The sequence below is a fragment of the Protomyctophum parallelum genome (assembly GCF_964188405.1).
Source record: "Protomyctophum parallelum genome assembly, chromosome: 20".
NCBI classification, from domain to species: domain Eukaryota; kingdom Metazoa; phylum Chordata; class Actinopteri; order Myctophiformes; family Myctophidae; genus Protomyctophum; species Protomyctophum parallelum.
Window position 1 is genome coordinate 27,917,716 of NC_139718.1, and position 11,323 is coordinate 27,929,038.

General features: G+C 43.0%; 1 protein-coding gene across 1 annotated transcript in view; it reads right to left on the reverse strand.

Moving 5' to 3' along the window:
• The window catches only part of frmd6 (FERM domain containing 6), a 35,943-nt gene extending 26,024 nt beyond the window's left edge, over positions 1-9,919 (reverse strand). Inside the window, exon 1 of the mRNA XM_083792291.1 lies at positions 9,662-9,919. The gene's annotated coding sequence lies outside the window, so the exon portion shown is untranslated. The remainder of the gene's footprint in view (positions 1-9,661) is intronic.
• Positions 9,920-11,323: the final 1,404 nt, after the last annotated feature.

The following is an 11,323-nucleotide window of genomic DNA, read 5'->3' on the forward strand; positions in this document are numbered from 1 at the left end:
ATAACGGTTCCAGAAAGTTGATGGCCGAGCCAAGGAAAATGCTCTGTGCTTGTATAGGGAGGAGGGGATAGTGTCCCCAGAGAAGAAAGAAGAGGTAGAAGAAACAAGAAAGAAAGAAAAACAAGAGGAGGAGGAAGCTGAAAGAGTGACTGACAGCCTTGACTCTCCCTGTACCAACATAAGAATAGCTTCAGGTAAAGTACATAAATGTCAGGTTTACAGATAGACGTAAGAGGGTACGTGAGAAGGATATGGAAAGAGAGAGAGAGAGAGAGAGAGAGAGAGAGAGAGAGAGAGAGGGAGACGAAGAGAGTGAACGCTCAAAGCACGAGCATGAAAAAAACTGCTGCAGTCAGGAGAATTCCACACGAACATCTGCTTCTCATTCCAACAATGGAGGCCTTTGATTCCTGACTTGCATATAGTGAGCAGGAGCACCGCTGCCGTCTCCGTGTCCCCTGAGTTTGCCAGTGCACTACATCCCCTCGCAGCATCACAAGACCCAGAAATAGAACGCATAAATGGTAATCCCAGCGATAGGTAGAGACCTGGGTCAAACCGTAGTAGGAAATAGTATAGTTGTGATTGGAGTACTACTACTTGGAGTGCCAGATGTTTGGGGTTTACAGCATCAGGACCATCTAGATATACTGACAACGCCTGTAGCCTCCAAGAGATGAAGTTAACACAATTAAAACCTACTGCTTTGAAACTAATCGCTACCAAAAAAGCTCGAGTCAATTACAATTGTGTCGTATCATGATTATGAGCTCGTGCATCTGCTATCTTCACTATTGTGAAACCTTTTGCCTATGCCCAAATTCCCCAAACAGGGACCCCAGAATGAAAGTGGTTACATATTTGACTGAAAAATGTATAACACTTGTATGGATTGAAACCTCAGTTTTGAGGATAAATGAATGACTAGCTTTAGGTGCTCAGTGTCATTTTGTAAAATATTGACATACTAAGAGATAAAAGATGACTGAGAGCAAATGGCGCACGGTGACATCGACAAACGTAAATTTATCTCCACAATCACCTAGGGATGCATGTGGCATGGGGTGTAGACGCAGACAAAAAAATGCCCTTGTTGAAATATTTAAAGGGTTTCCTCCTTCAAAGGGCAGAGCATTTATAACTAGAGCTGACAGCAAAACCTGACTGGGAAGGTCACTTCTTTTTACCCTTGTTCTCTCTTCTCTGGCAAGAGATCTGTTTATTCAGCTGATGAGAAATGTTGCTGAGTATAAAGTTAGCTCTAAATCATGCTGGTCACTGGATGGCATTGGCCGGCACAGTGAGGCTTGCTAAAGCAGGAGTCTTCTTTTCTCCTGTTTAGCCTATCTATGGTTATTGATTACAGATGGAAAAGAGGTTAAAGGGCCCAACCTGAAGCTGGAAACTAAAGTCAGCATAAAGCACCTCCACAACAACCAGTGAATGTAAAGTGATCTTAAGCAAAGCACTGATTGTGGACTCCCTGTTTAGGATGCTCTAATTGTGTGTTTGCTAACAATGCCAGAAATAGTTTTCCATGGGGTGGAGCAGTGAGGGGTCTACACATCCTAACAGATAATTTTAGACTGCCAGTGAGCGACATCTATCTACAGTGACATCTATTTAGTATTTATGTTAGCCTGTCATGTCAGGAAATGCCTGTCAAAAACATACAGGGAAGGGAAGGGTTGACAAATTCCTGTACATTCATTGTTCTTGGGAATGAGAATCAATTTCGATGTTAGCAATGCCAAGTTCTACATTGATTTAACTGCCTCCACTGTTAACAACAGAGACTAAGAGATTGATATATTATTACATTACATTCAGGCAGACTGGTAGCAACCTGTGTGTGTGTGTGTGTGTGTGTGTGTGTGTGTGTGTGTGTGTGTGTGTGTGTGTGTGTGTGTGTGTGTGTGTGTGTGTGTGTGTGTGTGTGTGTGTGTGTGTGTGTGTGTGTGTGTGTGTGTGTGTGTGTGTGTGTGTGTGTGTGTGTGTGTGTGTGTGGGTGGGTGTGTGTGTGTGTGTGTGTGTGTGTGTGTGCGCGATCCTTAATTGATCAGATATCTGTCTGACTTGACTGCTAGAATTTCTCTTCTACTTCCAAGGAGGGTAGACAATTCCAAATAGCTACAGTATGATTTATCAACATACCAAGTTAACGAGGAAACATTTGTATTAGTTAATTTTATATAGTTAATAATCGTAATAGGTACAAATCTCTATACTGAATTTAAAAAAAATCGGATGAGAGACTGACAATTAATTACATGAATTTTACTTAATCTCTCCACACGATCGGAGGAGCAAATTTATACCCCTTGATCAAAATGTCATGCTCGTAACACCCAAAGGTCAGACCTGTACACAGCGCATAGCTGCAATGCTCAGACCAGCCTGGTCACCAGAGCAACAATTTATCACTGCATGTTTCTGCAAATTATCCCCAAAAACGTTTCTAGATGCAGACCATGGCGACTCAGTCCTAGAGTCTAAGAAAGTATTATTTATTTATTTATTTATTATATCGGTCGGTATGCAATTTGAATGGCCCTGACTTAGTAGCAGCAGTCTCACAGAGGCTCACAGGCTCCAGAGGTTTTTCATATACTGTAGGTGCGCCATCATATAATTTACGTGCATCCACCCATACTCACACATGGACAGGTAAATCTAAGGTGCACTGATGCAACCAATGAATTAGAGATGCTCCGATAATCGGCCAGCGATCAGTAATCGGCCATATTGGTCGAAATTCACTCTGATCGGTAATCGGCATTTACCCTATCTGTGATCTGCAATTTACCATATCTGGAGAAACTGATGAGTATAATATCATTTATCATCTTTGTGACAAGCCTAAACATTCTCCCCTTCCTCCCCACACACAGGAACAGTTTTAACATATAATCATTTTGGAAATATTAAAATTTGCAACATTTGACAAGATCATTATCGGTATTGGACAAATCGGTATCGACCGATCATGAGAAAAACAATCGGTATCGGTCCCAAAAAACCTGATCGGAGCATCTCTACAATGAATAGTAGTAGTTGCACTGCAGCACTGCACTGGCCCGTTTCTTGGGTGCATGCAGCATGTGCGTGGGTTCCCTCTGAAGCCCTGTCTCACCCAGGGAACCTCACAGGTCTCATGGGTTACCTCTGAAGCCCTGTCTCACCCAGGGAACCTCACAGGGCTCATGGGTTACCTCTGAAGCCCTGTCTCACCCAGGGAACCTCACAGGGCTCATGGGTTACCTCTGAAGCCCTGTCTCACCCAGGGAACCTCACAGGGCTCATGGGTTACCTCTGAAGCCCTGTCTCACCCAGGGAACCTCATAGGGCTCATGGGTTACCTCTGAAGCCCTGTCTCACTCAGGGAACCTCACAGGGCTCATGGGTTACCTCTGAAGCCCTGTCTCACCCAGGGAACCTCATAGGGCTCATGGGTTCCCTCTGAAGCCCTGTCTCACCCAGGGAACCTCATAGGGCCCATGGGTTACCTCTGAAGCCCTGTCTCACCCAGGGAACCTCATAGGGCTCATGGGTTACCTCTGAAGCCCTGTCTCACCCAGGGAACCTCATAGGGCTCATGGGTTACCTCTGAAGCCCTGTCTCACCCAGGGAACCTCACAGGGCTCATGGGTTACCTCTGAAGCCCTGTCTCACTCAGGGAACCTCACAGGGCTCATGGGTTACCTCTGAAGCCCTGTCTCACTCAGGGAACCTCACAGGGCTCATGGGTTACCTCTGAAGCCCTGTCTCACTCAGGGAACCTCATAGGGCTCATGGGTTACCTCTGAAGCCCTGTCTCACCCAGGGAACCTCATAGGGCCCATGGGTTACCTCTGAAGCCCTGTCTCACCCAGGGAACCTCACAGGGCTCATGGGTTACCTCTGAAGCCCTGTCTCACTCAGGGAACCTCACAGGGCTCATGGGTTCCCTCTGAAGCCCTGTCTCACCCAGGGAACCTCACAGGGCTCATGGGTTACCTCTGAAGCCCTGTCTCACCCAGGGAACCTCACAGGGCTCAAGCCCAATGCCTGCGTTGCTAGATGCAACGTATCAGTGGTTTACAGAAATGTACAATGAATGTTAAGTTAAGTGTCTTCTTCAATGAGGTTTTGTTGACATTTTCTTTTTGCTTGCTTACCTCGCTATGATTACGATAAAGTCGCTCGATAATCCCTCGCATTCATATTTTAAACGAGAGGCATGGTGAAGTCGGAAATGAAGAGCTTAGTATATCCATCTGGTCAAAACCACGGAGAGCTCCCTAGATTAGGAGATACGAGCCTTTCTTTATGAGCGGTAAACAGGGAAGTGAACGGCAGCGCAAATGGACAACATTTGCATTCTGCCAGCAGGGAAAGTCTGGGAACTCTCAGGCAGAGATGATGTACTCCGGTCCAATTCTGTGGCTGTATGAGGCTGCTAGAGGCGGGATCAACGCGAGACTTATGACATATTGAAGCGCTGCCACAGCGCAAATGTAAACACAACCTAACAAGACTACAACTCGAAATTATTATGGAGATATCAAAGGTTTGTCCCGCTGCTTCTGGGTTCATCGTTTCGGCTTGAGAGATCCCAGGTGCAGGCAGGAGGAGGGAACTGGTACGTGAACTCAATACTGCCGCAATCTGGCGAAGACAAGTTAGTGTACACGTCCTCGCAACCCATCGGTTGGATTAGCTAGGACGGCTCCACACATCCTACAGTCTCTAAATGGGTTCATGTGGAGGGTATTGCAAAGACAGGTGGGCCAGGGCAGAAAGAATGAAGGGATTGATCGAACGAGGGATTGTTATATACCTAAATTAATTTCTCAAGACAGATTGAGTTCCCAGATTGGTCCTAAACCTACTGCTATGTCCTCTTTTTTTTTTTTTTTTTAAGATATTTTTTTGCGGCTTACGCCTTTATTGATTTTTTAAGGGATAGAAAGTAGGCTGACAGGAAACGGGAGAGAGATGGGGGGATGACATGCGGTAAAGGCCGTGTCGGGTCCGGGAGTCGAACCCGCGGCACACCGCGACTGGATCACCAGTCCGGTGCCCAGACCGTTACGCTACGGCCTGGGCCCTGCTATGTCCTCTTTGTTGAAATATTATTGGCTAAAGTTGATAGAAAGCCAATAGGTATGGACGCTGTCTACTGACTGCATGCTGCATAGTTTCCCGTTTCTTCTCAGACCAGCTGGGAGCTGGGAGGGAGGGGATAGTAGTGAATGAATAAGACTCCACACTCGCTGAACTACTATTAATTGCCATTTGTTCCACTGAAGCTGCTCAGTGGCCAACAGTTGTAGGCTGTTTGTGTGATGAGTGCAATGGTGAAAAACGGCAAATGTGTTTAGCAAATGCCCTGAATAAATTATATGATAGCAAATAAGACACATTCAATTAGTTTTCCTAAAAATCATAGGCAATGTTTTTGTGGAAAATGTATGTTTCTCATCTTGAACAACAGAAAAAGAAACAGAGATCGGTTGTACAGGTTTTTTTGACGTACACTGAAGTAGCTTAAACTTAAGCTCAGTAACATTTATGGAAACTGATTTCAACATCCATAACATCTGGCCTCCATGTGGATAAAATACACACACACACACACACACACACACACAATAACTCACTCAGCATGTAGTCTATGCATACTCACTCACTTGCACATCATATGTGCAATATTTTATATTCACACTCACACATGCAGACATTCATTCATACAATACATTCACTCACTCATGTCTGTCTCTCACACACACACACGCACGCACACACATGCACGCACACACGCAGACACACACACAGTCACACACACACACACACACACACACACACACACACACACACACACAATCGCTGTCACATGCACACAAACACACATACACACACACACCTCAAACTGCCAGAGCAGCCAGACATGTTTAAACAGAGTCAGCAGTCGCTCTTCAAGCTCCCCACCCTGCAGGCTTATGGCACCCAGCATTCAGGCCTGGGACATGCATGAGTAACCCGCAAAACTAGCAGTGCAACGCACTGTAGAAAAGCCAACCTAGCCATTACGCACACTCAGAATAGAGTGAGTGGCCTTAAAGGAGAAGGTTAAAGAAACAGCTGCAACACCCAATCCAAAACACTGTTGGTTTTCTTGTGTCACGAGACAACGTTTTTGTTTTTTGTTTGGAATGATTGCGCAGGTGAACTGACTGGTGTGGAATAGATTCTATGGTGTGTGATTGATAAACTGACTGTGAACAGCAATTAAAAGAGGGCTGTCTGACTTTAATGTTACATTTAAATGTTAAATTACAAGATCTGCCAAATCCTGTTTCTCAACCATTTTGATTGTAATATGCATGGGATATCTTTGAATCTCTATGGATGTGACACAGGAACATAAACACTTATGTACCACGTCTGGGTTCACAATTATAATCCATTATAATATTATGTCTATTGTAATATTATGTAGCAGCGAGATAAATATATTGGGTGCACTTCTTCAATCTCTGAATGCACTCAATCTTCACCAAAGAGGCCAAGTGGTGAGCAGAGTGAAAGAAGCAAAGGACAATCCTAGGAAGAGAGAGAGACAAATGCAGGAAGCACTGACCCCATTTTCTCCCCTTCCCTCCTCATGGTGTACTTGAGAAATGGATATGAAAAGACACTAAGACATACTTTAGTAGCGTGGGCTGAAGAAGAATGCCACCGTCTGGGCAAAAACTTCGTAACTCGAGCTTTGGTGACTTTCGGGTTTTTCCTTTAGTTGAAGTTTTGCATAATCATTTGAAGTTTTGAGCAAGTCTTATGAGCTACGTACAGGCGCCGGCACCGATGATACTCAATTTAAACCGCATTCTGGACCTTTCAAAAGCATGTTTGGTTATTCATCCAAACAAGAGCTGTTTGTAATTTGTTGTTCTCAATTCAAGAATTTCTAAAGATATAAAGTGTTCATGCGACAGAACTGATATGGGCCGGACCATAGAGGCCTGACAGGAGAGAAGTGGCAAGCCCTGGGCACCTGTATAACTTACATGGAGAAGGATGTTTGACTGTATTCACACCCACATAGTCAAAATGAAGATAACCCCATGCAACAGCGGGGGTGAGAGATAGGGTTTCTCCGCGTCTATGGCGATAACAGTAATCTCATCCGTTCTCATGGTGCGTGCAGTGACAGTCCCATACTGCTGTCTTCATATAATTGTACTTGAGACTGTAAATGCGCCTCTTCTCTGACACTTTATCCTTTAGGATAGGGCTGCTGGTAGATTCACTAATAAATTGTTAGTTTTATGGGGAACATTTATAAACGAGCCTCAACTAAGGTAAATTCACTCTAATTGTATTAGAAACTAAAATGTTTTTGGCTTTCCTCACAGAGCATGTGTTGCTAGTCTGCAGTTATGGAAACTGCGTATAGGTTTTCACTGGAGTTAATACAAATGTGAGCCTCTGTTATTGAAACATAAGTAAAATGTGCCCAGGCCCCTTTGTGGGACTATCACAACGGTGGAAGAGAAATAGAGAAAGAGATCAAAGATGTAGAAATGAATGAGATGTAGAAGCAGAGAATCAAAGTCAGACAGACAACCAGAGAGAGAGCAAGAGAGATGGAGAGAGAGGCAAAGCGTTTCCAGTGCCCTCTATATGAATAAAATTGTGTTTTTTAACATCTCAGCCAGGTAGGCTACTGTGTCTACCCAAAGCTGGCTTTTGTATTCGCTGCAGAGCTTTACCGCTGGAGAAAAGCACCCCTGGGGCTATGGTCTTTGTGTTGGGCTTGTGCTGGTGAGGTTTTAGATCGAGGAAACGATCACTTAATGTGTGTGGTATTGAATCCACTGTAAGATAAGCTACTGAACTGCCAACAGTCTGTAGGTAGACAGACAGTGCCACATGACGTGGTTTCAAATCAAAACACAGAAAGTGGACGATGGCGGGAAGTTCCATAAACACAGGAAAAACAATTCAGTTTGTTGTGTTTATTGGTGCCTATTGTGTGGCTCAAAGAGGAGTTCAAGGATGTGTGTAGCTGTGCACATGCGTTCACACACACCATCTTTGTCCACATTTCCACTTTGAAGGACTCTCTAATACAGAATGGTTCCTAACTTCCTACCCCCGTCATCAACACACACGCACTGACCACTGACCACCTTTGTCCACATTTCCTCTTTGTTTCCTTCTCAAGCAGAGGTCTTCCTGTCCAGACAACACCTGCACCATCTATGCAAGTCTCTCCCGCTCTCTGTCCATTTTTAACTCTAACCTTGTTTTGTTTCTCTCTATCTCTCTTCCCTGTTTGATTCTCTCTGCTTCTCCATTCTAACTTTCAGCTCCCCTTCTCATTCTCCTGTTTCTTTTCACGGGAGACTGCAGGCTCTGTTACACCTATCATTGAAGACTGTCACCAGCACAAAAACATGGCTTGTCTTACTTCCGTTTTCCGCCACAGCTGGAGTAGAGGCATGTGTGTAAGTTGAAGAAGAGGCCACACAGGGTACTTGATTAGCTTGCCATGTGTACAAGCTTAAGCCTCAAGTGTTGGAGACCTTAGTTTGCATGAGACTCCCTACACTCCCTACACTGAAGTCAAGACATCAAGTCAGTCTTTGAAGATGATTCATTCACAGACGCATGCTCACAGTGTACAATAACCACAATACTTTGTGGTGTTGCATTATGCTTTATGTCCGTCCAGACTCCATACAGCCTACATAACAAGCTTCATAATGCCTCTTTGAGGTAATGAAACCTTCCAAAATCTAGATGAAACACATGCATTTCCAGTCAACCAAAGGAGCATTCCCAATGTCTTTGTCAATGATTGCTGTCCAGTCTAATATTAAACAGAGGGGGAAATGGTTGACATTCCTAAGCCCTGAAATAGCTTCGCATTTTGTTCAAACTGACAGCAAAGTGTAGGAAAAGTAGCAAATTACGAACCTGTATGGATTGTAGGACATGGTGGAAGGAAGGAACACATAAGTTATTCCACCCGAGCTCTGACTATCATAAGGCATTACACATTCCAAAGGATGCCAACAGTGACATTGTCGGCGCAGAGGCGTGGGACGCTGCGTTAGAACTTCGTCTCCACAGCACAATTTGTATTATGACTTATGATGATGAACTGCGTAATTACACAGCTGCAATATATACCGGTATGAGAATTTAGGTTTTTCACTGTACTGTCTTGCTGGCATACTTGGTATTGGTAATATAGTAGGATAGACCGAAGCTCTGGCATTTAAAGGGATTTACTATACTAGTAGGCAGGCTACATCCGTCCAGTTCGACCAAGCCTTTACTAAATCTAATTTATTATAACGCTACAAATCAACGTCTGAACGCAGAACAAAACAACAAAAACAAAAAACATCGCGTGGCGACAACAACATTCCAACATTCTTTAAAAATAAATAAATAAAAGAAAGTCACCGAGCAACACTGTTGGTAAACCAAGAGACACTACCAACTAAAGTGATCGGACTTTACACAACTTTAGAAGACATAAACAACAAGTGACTTTGTTCAGTCAACAATTACTGGAATTTACGTTGTTTCACGGGGGAGCCCCGTGCTAAAGTAAAGATAAAAGATGTGGTGGTGTTTCCAGTCAAATTCATAAAATACAACTCACCTTTCATGAGAAAACAAAAAATATTCCCTTTTAAAGCGTGTAAATCCAAATGCCTTTATTCCTACGCTTTAAGAAAAGATATCCAACTAAGAATAGACTTCGGTTAAGTTTAGTTTAGGAAAACGACCGCGGGATTGGGGACAGCCTCCTTCGACGAGCGCCACATTCTATTGGAACAGTAACAAGTAGATAGGAATACATGTGCAATTGGTGGAAGTCCCACGAGAGGAATGAGGGGTGGGACGATTTAATTTAGCCACGCGTTTCTACACAAATAACGACATTTCTGCGTGCAGAAAATAATCTATCACCAGTACAACATGTCATATTGAAGATGACTTTCACACAGTGTAATCCCCCCCTCTCGAAACGTAGCACGATTGCATTGCACGTAATAATATCCACCCCCGTTGGATGAAGAATTGGTAGCGCCCACGACTGCCTCTCATTCCATTCCTCGGTCGGCACCATAGACGGCACTGACTCAACTGTAGAAGAGCAGCATAATTTTGGAAGCCTGGTGGGGACTCATAGTATCGAAGTCAAGTGCCCCGCGCGTATATAATTATACATTATGTATTATGCAGTTCTTTTCGGTATCCGGAGAACTTGTATTCTTATTTATTTATTTTGTGTTCACCTCAGATTGTTCAAATTAGCCCAAATCGTCGTTGTATTAGAATAGATTATAGATAGGACCAACCCACTATTAGACGTTTCATTTAGATTCAATCAAGCATATGCCTGTTAATTAACCAACACTTGCTATGCTATGCATGCCATGTCTATAATGCATTATACAGTGTGTACTTTGTATGAATGTTGTTTTATGTTGTGATGTTTTATGTGGACCCCAGGAAGACTAGTGACTGCAGCAGAAGCTAATGGCTATCTGAAAAAAACTAAAAAGGCATTATAATCTGCTTATAATACTTTATAACAATAATAATAATAATTCATAAAGCATTTTATAATGACTTATAAGGTCACGTATCATGCTACTTCATGGACACTATAGACATTTGTTTTTGCTATCGATTCCTTAGTGCAGTCTGCAGTGGTTCCCAATCGTGTGACCCACTATTTGGGAAAACGTGTTTTTGATTGATTGAAATATTTATTAACAGTTTGTAGAATTTACAGTACATTTTAAGCACAAACTCAATACAAAGACTGTTAACTGTGAGTGGACGACCCAATTAAGCATTACACTTGTTTACAACAGGGTCCACATTGTTCAATTCATCAAAACATTTAGAGACATACAAATAGACACTTCTATGTAGCTAAAGAACAGAACAGGAATTCATCATATAGGAAGCAAAAAGGGAAAAGATATATATACAGTGAGGGGAAATGGGGTGGGGGGGGGGGGTGTAAGCCTATTATAAATGCCATAGTTATTTGTAAATTGTTATACACTACAATAATGTATAATCACTGTTATAATGCATTATAGTGTGATTATAAGTCAAAGGATGGCCTAAAGGAAAATTCTGTGTGAGTGACCAGTAGTTATAAAGAATTATGACCGTATAGTCATTATAAGACATAATGTGTTATGTTTGCATTATGATGCATACTTAAGAGTGTGTATAAAGGTAATACATAAGACTTATTAGGTCAGTCAAGGTAATACTTGATGACCTACCGGTAATAAGT